The 13492-nt window shown below is 41.9% G+C and overlaps 1 long non-coding RNA gene across 1 annotated transcript; it reads left to right on the top strand.

Annotated features, from left to right (window-relative positions):
* The first annotated feature begins 466 nt into the window (after nucleotides 1-466).
* On the top strand, nucleotides 467-11866 carry LOC126281916 (uncharacterized). The gene is made up of 3 exons (XR_007551311.1): nucleotides 467-550; nucleotides 4496-4592; nucleotides 10444-11866. It is a non-coding gene; the product is annotated as an uncharacterized LOC126281916 (long non-coding RNA).
* Nucleotides 11867-13492: the final 1626 nt, after the last annotated feature.

Here is a 13492-nt window from a genome sequence, read left to right as displayed (position 1 = left end):
CGAAGTGCGGCGGGGGCTATTCCTCAGCTAAGTAACGTAGCTTGACGTGATACCACGGTACTTTAGCTTTTTATGTTTGATCGAGCCTTATTCTGGCATGTATTAGTTTATTTATGCTTCTGAAGAAAGGTAGATTACTCTATCTGAAACCTGGGTAAAGACCAGTAACATTTCGCAACTGAAAAGGATTTCTGACACATTTATTAGAAAAATACTTTGGATGCTTTAGTAATAATTCATAGTTCGATTTCTTTCAGTGAATTTCCACTTGACTGTCTCTCTCTAAAAATATGTAGATAATCCATGCATAAACATGTTTCTGTGCTCTACAAGCGGGCGTGTAAATGGAATTTTTTCAGTATGCGCTCTGGCAGCTGTGTTTACTAACGGTAGCGGTTCCTCAAACTTCGGCGTAATTATATAAGAGAGAGAAGTTGATCATTACAGCCAAACAATTGCAGTCGGAAAGAAGACAGCGGTGAGCAGTTCATCGTCATTGTTTCCCCTGGGCGTATGGCATCCTTCGGTCGGGAGTCCCATTTCGTGGAGGGTGAGATGCCTGGTGCATGGTTTTTCTTTTTTTTTATGTTTACGCCACTTCTCTTCATATCTACCTAACTACATCTGTGTCAACCTTTTTACTGTTTTCCAGCCCTGGGTTCCCTCTGCGATATGTACCTCCCTCTCTTCCTCCATTGCCAGATCAATGAACAGTTGATTCTCAGGATGTTTCCTACCTAACGATCCCTTCCTTTGCTCAGGTTGTTGTATAAACTACATTTTTCCACCAATTCGTTTAAGTATATCCAGACTCCGAAGACAATTCCTCATCAATCTACCCGCGTAATTTTCAGCACTGTTCTGCAGCACCTCTATTATCTTCTCGTCTCTACTATTTATCGTCCAAGCTTCACTTTCGTACAAGGCAACACCCCAGGTAAATGCTTTCAGGAAATACTCCTTGACATTTAAACTTACATTCGAGCTTAACAAATTTCTCTTTTCCAGATATGCTTTTCTTCTTATTGGTAGTCTGAATTCTATATCCTCTCAGCTTCGACCATTATCTGTTCCTTGGCTGCACAGGTAGAAAAAGTCATCTCCTACTTAAAAGTACCTCACTTCATAATCTAATTCCTTCTGCATGATCGTATCGACTACGTTCCATTATTTTTGTTTTACTTTTGTTGATCTTCATCTTTCAGCCTCTTTTGAAGACGCTATTCATTCCGTTAAATTGTTCTTCCAAGTTCTTTTACCGTCTCTGACAGAATAACATTTGCAGCATATCTCAAAGTTTTTATATCTTCACCACGAACTGTAATTTGCTTACAAAATTTCAAATAGTGTGGTCCAATCAACATTCTCAAAAGTTGTCTCTAAATGTGCAAATGCTATAAACGCAGATTTTTTTTCTTCAACCTGCCTTCTAAACTATGTCGTAGGATCAGAATAGCCTCGTGACTTCCTTCATTTCTGCGGAACCTAAATTAATTTCGCCGGAGACGGTGTCCGTAGCTCGTGGTGTAGTGGCTAGCGTTGTTGTACCTCCAATATGGGGTCCCGGGATCAATTCCCGACCACGCAGGAGATTTTTTTTTTATCTGCTCTAGAAAATGATATTAGCTTTATCATCATCAGTCGGGAAAACGGCTAGGCTGGATAGTGAAAACGTTGGGAATTTGTAAGGGCCCTGATAACCACGCTATTGAGCGCCTCACGAACCAGGTGCCATCATCATTATTCGAGGTCGGTCTCCACTAATTTTTCCATACTTCTAAAGATAATTCGTGTCACTATTTTGGAAACATGGCTATTAAACCTGGTAGTTCTGTAATACTCTCACGTTTCGACGCCTGCCATACTTGGGTTTCAAGCTATTGGATTATTTGAAATGGGAGGCAATCTCTCCCGCCTCACACATCTTGCACGAGAAGTGCAACAGTTCTGTCATCGTTAGGTATCCCAGTGACGTCAATAATTCTTAGGAATGTCGGATACTACAGGGACTTGTTTAGATTCAACGTTTTCTTCAACATTATCTCCAATTTCATTCCTTCTGTACAGCCGTTGTATACAGTCATCCCATTTTTCAGCTTTTCCTTCTTTGCTAAGTGTTGGCTAGACATGTGAGCTCTTGATATTCATACAGCTGATCGCTTCTCTCTAGAAACCTCTATAAATTTCCTAAATCGGTACCGATCTCTTCCGTGCTTTTGCATAATGTCTGTAGAAGGACATTCATTTTTTATAGCCTGTAATCCATTTAACTTACGTCATTTGCTTAATTTTCATATTTTCTCCTTTCGCCAATTAAGTCCAACATCTTGTGTGTTATCCAAGGATTTCTACTAGGCTTTATGCCTTTGCTTATTTGAGCTTCTGCTGCCTTCCCTATTGCATCTCCCAAAGCGACTCAGTCACCTCCTATTCTTTTCTTTACTACTTTTTCGTCAGTCGCCTAAATGCTCCCAACGAAACCCTCAACAACTGCTGATTGTTTCAGTTTCTCCTTGTTCGATCTCCTTAATTTCCTTGCTTTCTGAAGTTTCTTCAGTTTCAGTCGGCAGTTGATAACTAACAAATTATAGCCGGGGCGCACATCTAGCCCTGGCGATATTTTACAGTTCAAGATCTGGTTTCGATATTGCTGTCTTATCAAGATATGATTTATTGTTATATAAAAGTCACATCAACAAATGAACGCATCTGATGTGGAGTTATAACACCTGAATTTGCTTTAGAGTAGGCTACATGTCGCGGAATTTACGAAGAAAAAGCAGGTCCGTGACTATCAGACGAATGCCGTATTATGAGGTAAGACTTGGGTTTTATTGCGAGCAGTTATCAACCGGAACAGGTCCGAAGGAGTCGCAAGTACAACTGCATATTAAAACACGATATCTCATTGTTTTTGTACCGATGAGACAAAACATTGTGACCACCTGCTTAATAACTTTTTTGTCCGCATTTGGAACGAAATACCTCACTGATTCCGCCTATCAGGGATCCGACAGTTTGGTAATAAACTTGTGGAGATATGTGGTGTTAGATGTCTACGCACAGGTCATGTAATTCGCATAATTAACGGGCAGCTTTTTTGCGTACTTGGTGGTGCCGTCCACAGAAACCCAGATGGTTTCCGTAGGATTCATATCAGGCGAATTTGGTTGCCGACGCATCAACGTCAGTTCACTACAATGCTCCTCAAACCGCTGTAGCGCGGTTCTCGCTCCGAGACAGAGACAAATATGCTGCTGCAAGGTGACATAGCCGTCGGGGACGGTGGTTCGCAGATGACAGCGAGTCTTCGATTGCTACCACAGGTCCCACGCAAGCGCAGGAGAATGTCTCCCATAACATAATACTACTCCCACCAGCCTGCATCCGTGACGCGTTGTTCGTTTCGAGCCGCCGTTCACCTCGATGACGAGGTTTATAGAGACGACCAGCGACCTGCGTGATTCACCCGGAGAGCCGATACATTTGCATTGATCGACGGTCGAATCCCGATGGTCCCGTGACCACTTCAATGTAATTGGGTCAACATGTGAAAACGTAGGGGTGGTCTGCTGTGGAGCTCCGTGTTCAACAATGTACGATAAACAGTGTGCTCCGAAACATTGTGCCTGCTCCAGCATTGTGCTCTTTCGGGTGAGGATAGTAATAAACTTACCACTATCGCATTAAACTTTCATATTCAGATGTTTACGTTCCAAATACTCGTAACTGCTCATCTGAGTTGCTGATGTACTCGTAGTACAAACAATCAAAATGCAATTTCTTTTAAATAAGCACACGACACATCATGAATTGTTTTACTGTGCTCTGTGTTACAGACAAATTTCCAGCAGAGTGGTAATGGAATTATTTAAAACAACATCACAGTTGACGGATATATTGAAATAAATGAATCTTTCTGGACAGAGTTAAATTTTATTTTATTACCTCACTGGCTCGCCTAGAAAATTATCCTCATTACAATTCAGATTAATGTACGTGTAATTAAAATCCACGTGATGATGGCAGCATGCTGCCGAAATGCTTCGCGGTGCCGAATATTAGAACAGAGTAACTGAAGCAGTAAAAATTATTTCATAAGTTTATAACAGAGTCACTAACCTCAACTATCCTTTCGTTTTCTTCTAGGCAGACACTGCAGCTACGATAAATTTGAAGAATGGCGTTTTTCCACCAACCTGATGGATTAATGTCTCTCTTCAACCACTTTCTTAGAATATGTATAAAATTAAGGACTGATGAAATTTTTAGTTGGCTTTGTTAATTTATTTTTCGGTGTGCACAAATACGCTGTACAAATTTTATAACTACTTGAGTAGCCACGAAATTTATTTCTCTTAGAACGAACGATTATCACTCCAAGGACTTAAAAAAAACTTTTTACATTTTTATCTATGTTCCTCAGGGGAAAGTAATTTTAATTGTGTTAAATATAGCAGTCATGTCTATAGTTTTTACTTGTTTGTTGTTACAGGCACATTTATGCTGAGAGGTGCTTACAGCCTGGAGTATTAACCTGGAGTATTCACCCGTCATTTTCATCATGTAGCAATACTGCCTTCAAAAAAGTGGTGAGTTTCTACCAGATCCTTTCTACAAAAATCACGAGTGAGTTGATCCTCAGAGACCTTAGCATGGTCATGATGAGATTCTGATATTTAGGAAATCAGCCTTCAGCTCAAAGGACGGTTTAAACGCTATGTGTACACGAGTGAGAGGTACTTTCCCCATCTTCTCGAACTACGTGGAAGATAAACACCGCTGCCTTCCTTCGAACTGATAACGACCTCACTGAACCAGTAGTGCGGAGTTCCTTCAATTTAAAGCGACCTCCTAGTATTTCTCTCAAAAAGGAAGTGTTTCCGTAGGCTAAAGACACAGTTTCAAAGAAATGCTAGGACTGAGAGAAGAAAAAAAGGAAAAGGACTTTAAATAATCTAACCTCCAAAGAAATGCTTTGAACTTTATTGTAGTTGGAAATAAATTTCAATATTTTCGGATATGGTATTTTTATACCCCAGAGTACATTGTTTCAGGACACTATATTAATCATAACATACTATTCACTCATTCTGGACTTGATAGGCTGCGTTAGAATTCTCTTAATCACATTTGTTTACTGACTAAGAATGAGCGACTTGCTGTGGGAAAGTGTATAAACGTGTCTCCAATATTTTAATAGTTTATTTTTTATGTTTATTGAATCATAATCTATATGCATGACATTGTCAATTGGAAAACTAAATTCATTATTCGCCTTAATGCAGAGTCTGTTTTAACTTTATGAAACAGAGGCATTTGTCGCTTGATAGTAGTAAATCTATAGTCGCAGTCAGGGCATTATTCTTCACTATAGAGCAATACATCCTACAGTTATTTCGTATAACGCTGATATGATGATCGAGCGTTTGATATTTCGAAAGTTTTTTATCTGTGCATATTTGTCTGTTTTTATTTTCTGGAGTGTAGTCTTCCATAGAGGTTGAACAGGGACGCTGCATCCTACAGACAGCAAAAGAACAGTAACTTTTGAACACTGGAGTTAGAAAAGAATGACGAAGTGTAGGAACGTAAAGTGAGTAACTGATAACGAAGTACAGAATCTAATTGGGCAGAAAAGAGCTGTATGGCAGAAGTTGGTTAAGGCACTATGGAATAATTTTGGTAATGGAGGGAAGGATGTGTGTGCGTGTGTGTGTGTGTGTGTGTGTGTGTGTGTGTGTGTGTGTGTGTGTGTCTTCAGGGAAACATGGGGGGGGGGGGGGGGGGTTGGTTCAAATGGCTCTGAGCACTATGGGACTTAACATCTGAGGTCATCAGTTCCCTAGAACTTAGAACTACTTAAACCTAACTAACCTAAGGACATCGCACACATCCATGCCCGAGGCAGGATTCGAACCTGCGACCGCAGCAGCAGCGCGTTTCCGGAGTGAAGCGCCTAGAACCGCTCGGCCACACGAGCCGGCGAGGGGGGGGGGGCGGGGGGTGGAGGGGGGGGTGATGGAAGGATAATTAATATAGTAAAGGGAGACCAAGGTTTCACTACAGTAAGCAGTGTAGTGTGGATTTAGGTTGCAGTAGTTATGTAGAGATGAAGAGATTCTCACGGTGAAGCCTGGCGCGGAGACCTGCATCTTGTCAGTCCTCTGAGATAATAACAGACATAAATTTCTTCACATATGAATCTTGTAGGTAATAAACGTAATCCTTTATGAGCATTGTAAAACATGGTTAATTACTTAATAATACAACTGATAATTTAGCACAAACAGGAAGAAGGTGTAGCATACCTCCGTCGACCAGGTCGTTAGAGATGGAGCACAAACTTGCAATACGGAAATGAAAGGGAAGGAAATCAGCCCAACCCTTTTCAGAGGAAATGACCAGTGTTTGTCTTCAGCGATTTACGGAAATCACTGAAAACGTGTATCAGGATATCACAGGGCTTCGAACCATTTTCCTTCCGAATGTAATTTTGGCAAGCTAACTATGTGGTATCTCTCCTTCAATGATCAAACTATTCTCGTTTTGTTCCATCCTCAAAAGTCTCGTAACAGCTATGTTTCTCTCGGTCGTCCTACCTTCCTACTTCCATGTCCCGGTTTGTAGTTCTGCCACGGGATCGGCATGTAATTTCACATTTGGCGTGAGTCGTGATAGGGGTGGCCGGATACCGTTCCTGACGTCACCAATTTGACCCTCCCGCCCCACAATCGCTAGTCGGAATTTGTGTACCCCGAATCTGTCTTCGTCTGATGTTACCTCGCGTGCAAGTGTGAGAACGTTTTCCGTTTGTGAATCGCGTAGCTGAGGGAGGACGTGTATAACAGCTGGATGAGGAAAACTGCCTAAAATCACATCCACGCTGGCTGCCACACTGTCGTTGTTGTGTTAGAGGAAGCAATATATCTAGCAAGGTGGAAGTGGTTCAAATGGCTCTAAGCACTATGGGACTTAACAGCTGAGGTCATCAGTCCCCTAGACTTAGGAACTACTTAAACCTAATTAACCTAAGGACATCACACACATCCATGCCCGGGGCAGGATTCGAGCCTACGACCGTAGAAGCAGAGCGGTTCGGGACTGAAGTGCCAAGAACCGCTAGGACACAGCTGCCGGCAGCAGTGTGAGCTCTGGGAATTATTTGCGTTACGCTTTGCACGTCTTTCATACAACGATTCCCACTGCAATTTCTTGATAATTCCTGTGACACTCTCATGCTCACTTCGTAAACTTGAAAAAAAAAAAATAGTACAGCTCTTTTTCAACTATTTTCTCTCTCTTACGCTAACCCAACTTAGGAAAGATCCCAGATCGACCAACAGCTACACTATGTGATCAAAAGTATGCGGGAACCTGGCTGCAAATGACTTAAAAGTTCGTGGCGCCTTCCATCAGTAATGCTTCAATTTAATATGGTGTTAGCCCACCCTTAGCCTTAATGACAGGTTCTTCTCCCGCATGCATACGTTCAATCAGGTGCCACAAAGTTTCTAGGGGAATGGCAGCCCACTCTCCAAGGAGTGTTGCACTGAGGAGAGGTGTCGATGTTGGTCGGTGAAGCCTGGCACGAAGACAGTGTTCCAAAACATCCCAAGGTGTTCTATAGGATTCAGGCAAGGACTCTGTGCAGGACAGTCCATTACAAGAATGTTATTGTTACTGTCGTGTAATCACTCCGCCACAGGCTGTGCATTATGAACAGGTGCTCGATCGTGTTGAAAGATGCAATCGCCATCCCCGAATTGCTCTTCAACTGTGGGAACACTCGACGCAAAACAACAAGGGGTGCAAGCCCCCTCGATGAAAAACACAACCACACCATAACACCACCACCTCTGAATTTTACTTTTGGCACTACACGCGCTGGCAGATAACGTTCACCGGGCATTCGCCATACCCACACCCTGCCATCGGATCACCACATTGTGTACCGTCACTCCACACAACGTTTCCCACTGTTCAACCGTCCAATGTTTATGGTTGTTACACCAAGCGAGGCGTCGTTTGGCATTTACCGGCGTGATGTGTGGCTTATGAGCAGCCGCTCGACCATGAAATCCAAGTTTTCTCACCTCCCGCCAAACTTTCATTGTACTTGCAGTGGATCCTGATGCAGTTTGGAATTCCTGTGTGATAGTCTGGATAGATGTCTGCCTATTACACATTACGACACTCTTCAACTGTCGGCGGTCTCTGTCAGTCAGCAGACGAGGTCGGCCTGTGCGCTTTTGTGCTGTACGTGTTCCCTTTACGTCTCCGCTTCACTGTCACATCGGATACAGTGGACCTAGGGATGTTTCGGAGCGTGCAAATCTAGCGCACGAACTTACGACCCAAGTGACTCCTTATCACCTGACCACGTTCGAAGTCCGTGAGCTCCGCGGAGCTCCCTATGCTACTTTCTCACGACGTCTGAGGTCGCGGATATGGAGTACCTGGCAGTAGGTGGCAGCACAGTGCACTTAATATGAAAAACGTATGTTTTTTGGGGTGTACGAACAATTTTGGTCCCATAGTATATCAAGAATTGATGGAACGAGAAAGTGTTAATTACACTTTCTTCAAATTCTTCTAGTAAGTCTGAGTCTGGCATCTACATGCAGACAACACTTCCGGATTTAAGCATAAAGCGGACGCAAGTGCCGTAAGTCAGAGAACCGTAACTGAATTGCTTATTAAACGAACTGTTTTTAGATCAACATCCAAATCAAAATTGCAAATAAATTTGCTTACAGACTGCTGAAAATATTTTAACCCAATATAACGAAACGATATGGTGAAATAAATACGCATTTACGGTAGTAAGATAGACGGATCCAAAATATTATCGCAGATATCGACTCTATTTGTCTCTCTGCTTGCTTCACCTTACGTTTGCTTATGTTCAGAGTTAGTTACCAATCTTTGCGCCTGTAACCGATCGCCTAGAAGCCTCTCTGCATTTCGTAGAAAGTTCCTAACGACGTCGCCTCCCTATACACACTTGCCTCAACAGCGGAGAGCTTAGTACGGCTGCAGGCGCTATAAAAATGGTTCAAATGGCTCTGAGCACTATGTGACTTAACTTCTGAGGTCATCAGTCCCCTAGAAATGAGAACTACTTAAACCTAACTAACCCAAGGACATCACACACATCCATGCCCGAGGCAGGATTCGAAACTGCGACCGTAGCGGTCGTGCGGTTCCAGACTGTAGCGCCTTGAACCGCTCGGCCACTCCGGCCGGCGCAGTTGTTACATGCTAGGTCATTTCTATATAGTATGTCGTGAACAGCAATAGCATTTTACCCTACTCTGAGGTGCGTTGGACTGTAACGTTACCTCTGACGACGACACGTAATTAAGAACACTGTACTATGCTCTGTTTGCTAGGAAATCATTATTTGAGTCGTATATCTGTCCGGATATTCCATGTTATTCAGTCTCAGTGTTGCGTAAGAAGTAAGAAAGCAAAGGAGAAATGTGGAAAGAGAATTGAAGTTTACGTAGAGGTAAAAAACTTTACTGTTTGCCGAGGACATCGTAATTTTGTCAGAAACCTTTAAGGATTTGGATGATCAGTTGAAGACAGTATCAGGTGAACAGTAAAAATTAAACTGTGTGAATTTGGAGAAATTATATTAAGAAATATAACGTTGAAACTAGTTGATGAATTTTGTTATTTGGGCAGCAAAGTAATAGACGGTGCAGAAGGAAAGCGGATATAAAGAATAGACTGGCACTACCAAAAAAATTTAAAAAAAACTCTTCACAAAAAAAGATGTATTAGATATTTAAGTTTCAGCAGACATTTTCTAAAATTTGTTTGGAATGCAGCACAATGTGGTAGTGAAAAGTGGATGAAAAACAAATCGGACAGACGAAAATAGAAGCATTAGAAATACGATGCTCCAGAAAAATGTTGAATTCTACGTTTCAGTACTTATGCAGCGATCAAGACACTGCAGAGGGTGTGCTAGTGTGAGAAGAAAAATGAAATCAGGCTTCAAACTGCAGATCATTACAATAGAACAATGAACGTAGTGCCAGTACTTTGTAAAACTTTAGTTATGCCGTCTTCTTTTTTAAAAATTTCCATCACTATGTCACACGGAACTGACTTTTATGCAATTGTCTATCGATATTGCGGTATAATGTATAGTGAAGTCGGAACTTTGACATAAAAACTATTGTTTAATTATCAGGCATCTTGGCCCCGATTCGATAATGTCGAGAGTAAAATTATGGCAATCAGTTACTGTCACACCAGATATGCGAGCTGTTGGTACTATTCTCTACGAAATGGGGTACCAACACAGGTTGACTTCTTCTGTCAGTACGAATGCCGTGACGGGTATTTTATTCTTAGTAAAAATAGTATTAGTTGTTGTTGTCACTACACTTTGCTGAACTGATGTGTGATGTTGAAATTTTTTTGCAGAAGTGGATCAGATCTTCGCAGCTTTCAAGGAACCCAACAACGAGCCGATGGAGAGACCTGAAGAAGTTGCCGACGGTCACCCAGAGGTGGAGAAATCTACAGAGATTGGACAGAATAATGCGGACACCCGTCTAACATGTAGAGGACTATGTTTTGCATCCAAACCAGTTTGAGCGTTCCTGGAGATCTCTCCTACAAATACTGTGTGCCAGTTAGCAGAATTACATTCCACTATTCACAAATACACTGTTTCAGGAGAGATGCATGAGGAGCATAAGGAATCCTCATAGTTTTTATCACTGATCAGAATGACTACATAAGATACAAATTAGATATTTGTGGAAAGTCTGAAGAACGTTATTTCACTCTAATAACCTTCAAAACAGTCTTGAAAATTTCCAGTGTGTGACCAGGAGAATTATCATATTGGAAGATTCATATGTTGCAGTGTACCATATAATCAACACTTCGATACAAAATGGTTGGTTACCTTTCCCGTTACGATTCATTTCAAGCTGACCATCAGACCCGCCGTAAACCAGTAAAAATGCTACACAGCATTTACGATGCTACAGTGCTGAAATGATACTATACTGGCAACACGATTTCTCAGTGTTCTCCATAACAAGGACATCTGCGACTGGGGCAGTATACAGGAAAACACGCCGGAGTATATCTCCTGTACTATTACTCAAAGTGGCCGAAGGTAGACCACATGACTCCGGCCTGGTGGTCCCGGGTTCTTCCTCGTTCCAGGCCCTCCAGGACTGTCCAGGCCCACTCAACTTGCTATCAGGCACCAGATCCAGGGGGTAAAAGGGGACTGAGGCGGTGGCCGCACCACCCTCCCACCCTCTCCCCTCCTCACCTAGTGTCGCGACGAGTGAAGGACTACGCTCTACCCGCAATGAGGCCAAAAGCTCATTCACGAGCTAAGAGCCACAGCCTTTATCACTCAGACGTCCAGCTCTGTCAATGTCTTGTTTGCGTAATTCCCGTCATACTGCTTTCGGTAGACTGTAGACACATATTGTGCTCAGAGGTCACTTTCTGACGGTATTAGAGGTGAGAGCACTCTTGCAGTTTGTTATACATGACAGAGCACTGTAGATGCAATGCGCCACAAAATTATCATATTATCACGACGCTGGACACAGTAGCTCTGGGTATCCCCAGTTCGCAGGCATACCAATTTCTCGGGACGCACTGATGAGTGTTACATAGTACGTAAGGAAAATAAACGGTCAGGTTATAATTTGCGATTCTTATTGTTTACACTATAGTATAGAGGAAAAACAAGACAACATAAGATTATAAGTTGCAGATATTATTGTTTATACATGGATGTTCATATTATTCTGTCCAATCCCTGTAGATTTTAGCAATCTGTCTATTAATGGTATATCAATGAAAAATAAACACACAAAACTCCTAAGCTGACTTTCTATCTACCTTTTTCAACACTATGTAATTACTACGAAACAGCAGAGGTCGAGACCTTCAAATGACAAAAGGATTTCTCTGCAGTTAAAATGTATTTCAGTAAAGAGTGAAGAACAAACGTTTTAGCTTTCGTTACGTCGTAAAGAAACTGATTCCTGGCGGAAATCTGCTATGTAACTAATTGTGCGCTGCGACTCGTTCCATCATCAGGCGGGAAACTGCGGATGGCAGAGGATCACAGCCGCACGGTGAAACACATACGACGTCGATACATGTGGCTAGCGACGATCTTTGATTAGAAACGATCACAACATACCAGTAGCTACTCTAATTCAGGACAGAGTTTTGTTTTCGTGCATTTGGCTGTGTGATTACAAATTCAAGTAAACATAGTCCGAGTACAATGACTGCTCTTGCATTACATTTGCTGGTTTTCAGCTTCTTTCGTAAGTTTATTTTATTCTCCATTATGATTCTACACTGCCGTATATTAATAACCAACTACAGATGTTCCTGTTTCTTTCACACCTCTTTTAAAACACAAAAAAGTTTCTAGGTGTCAATATTATCCAATTTAGAGATTGGTCTCCACAATTTCGGAGGGAACGCTCACCTACGGTATCGATAGTATTCAAGTACAGTATCAGACAACACAGTAACAAAAACGTATATTTATATGGAGTTGGATTTGTGAAAAAACCTATTCCAAATGGTTCAAATGGCTCTGAGCACTATGGGACTTAGCGTCTGAGGTCATCAGTCCCCTAGAACTTAGAACTACTTAAACCTAACTAACCTAAAGACATCACACACATCCATGCCCGAGGCAGGATTCGAACCTGCGACCGTAACGGTCTCGCGGTTCCAGACTGTAGCGCCTAGAACCTCTCAGCCACCCCGGCTGGTAAACCTATTCCAACGTTCGCCTGAAGACATCTGGACCATCACGAGGAATCTAAAGTAGGGTGGCTGGATATCGATCTGAACACGACTTCTGAATACCATTGCTTTCGGACGTGAGTCCTGAGTCGACTGTCAGAGTTTATTGTCCTTCTCGGCTTCGCAGGGAGTGAACTCGCATGGTTCTCCAATGCACCATTCGGTAATGTGATGTGTACTAGTACATGTGTTCAACGTCAGCTTATTATATCACATACTCAAACTTGCAGTGTTCAACTTAATTCCGAAGCAACGAGCTATATGGGAATGTTGCGACACTGTCCTGTATGAGACCTGGTTCTTAACGATTATATTTTAAAAATTTTTACATGTACTCATTATTTGTTCCCTAAGAGTGGAAACGTCGTTTTTTTTTTTCGCTGTTCTCAAAAACCGAAAATTCATCAACTAGTGTGACCGAAAAACTTGACGTTGTTTACATTTTATACAATATAGTAACAATATTAAGAAATTACATCGCTTCGTGGACATAGATGAATTCATACACCTGTTGTACGAATTCATTATCGTTTCTGAAAACATACAGGTCGTGTCGAAAACTGCTATCAGTATTTAGGGGTCACTTCAATAAAGCAAAAATGAAAAGAAAAATTCATATGGATAAATGCGTGGAAATCTTACTTTACTAATTATGAGCCAGTGTCTG

Source organism: Schistocerca gregaria, chromosome 7, assembly GCF_023897955.1.
Source record: "Schistocerca gregaria isolate iqSchGreg1 chromosome 7, iqSchGreg1.2, whole genome shotgun sequence".
NCBI lineage: Eukaryota > Metazoa > Arthropoda > Insecta > Orthoptera > Acrididae > Schistocerca > Schistocerca gregaria.
This window is presented reverse-complemented; position numbering and strand designations above follow the sequence as displayed.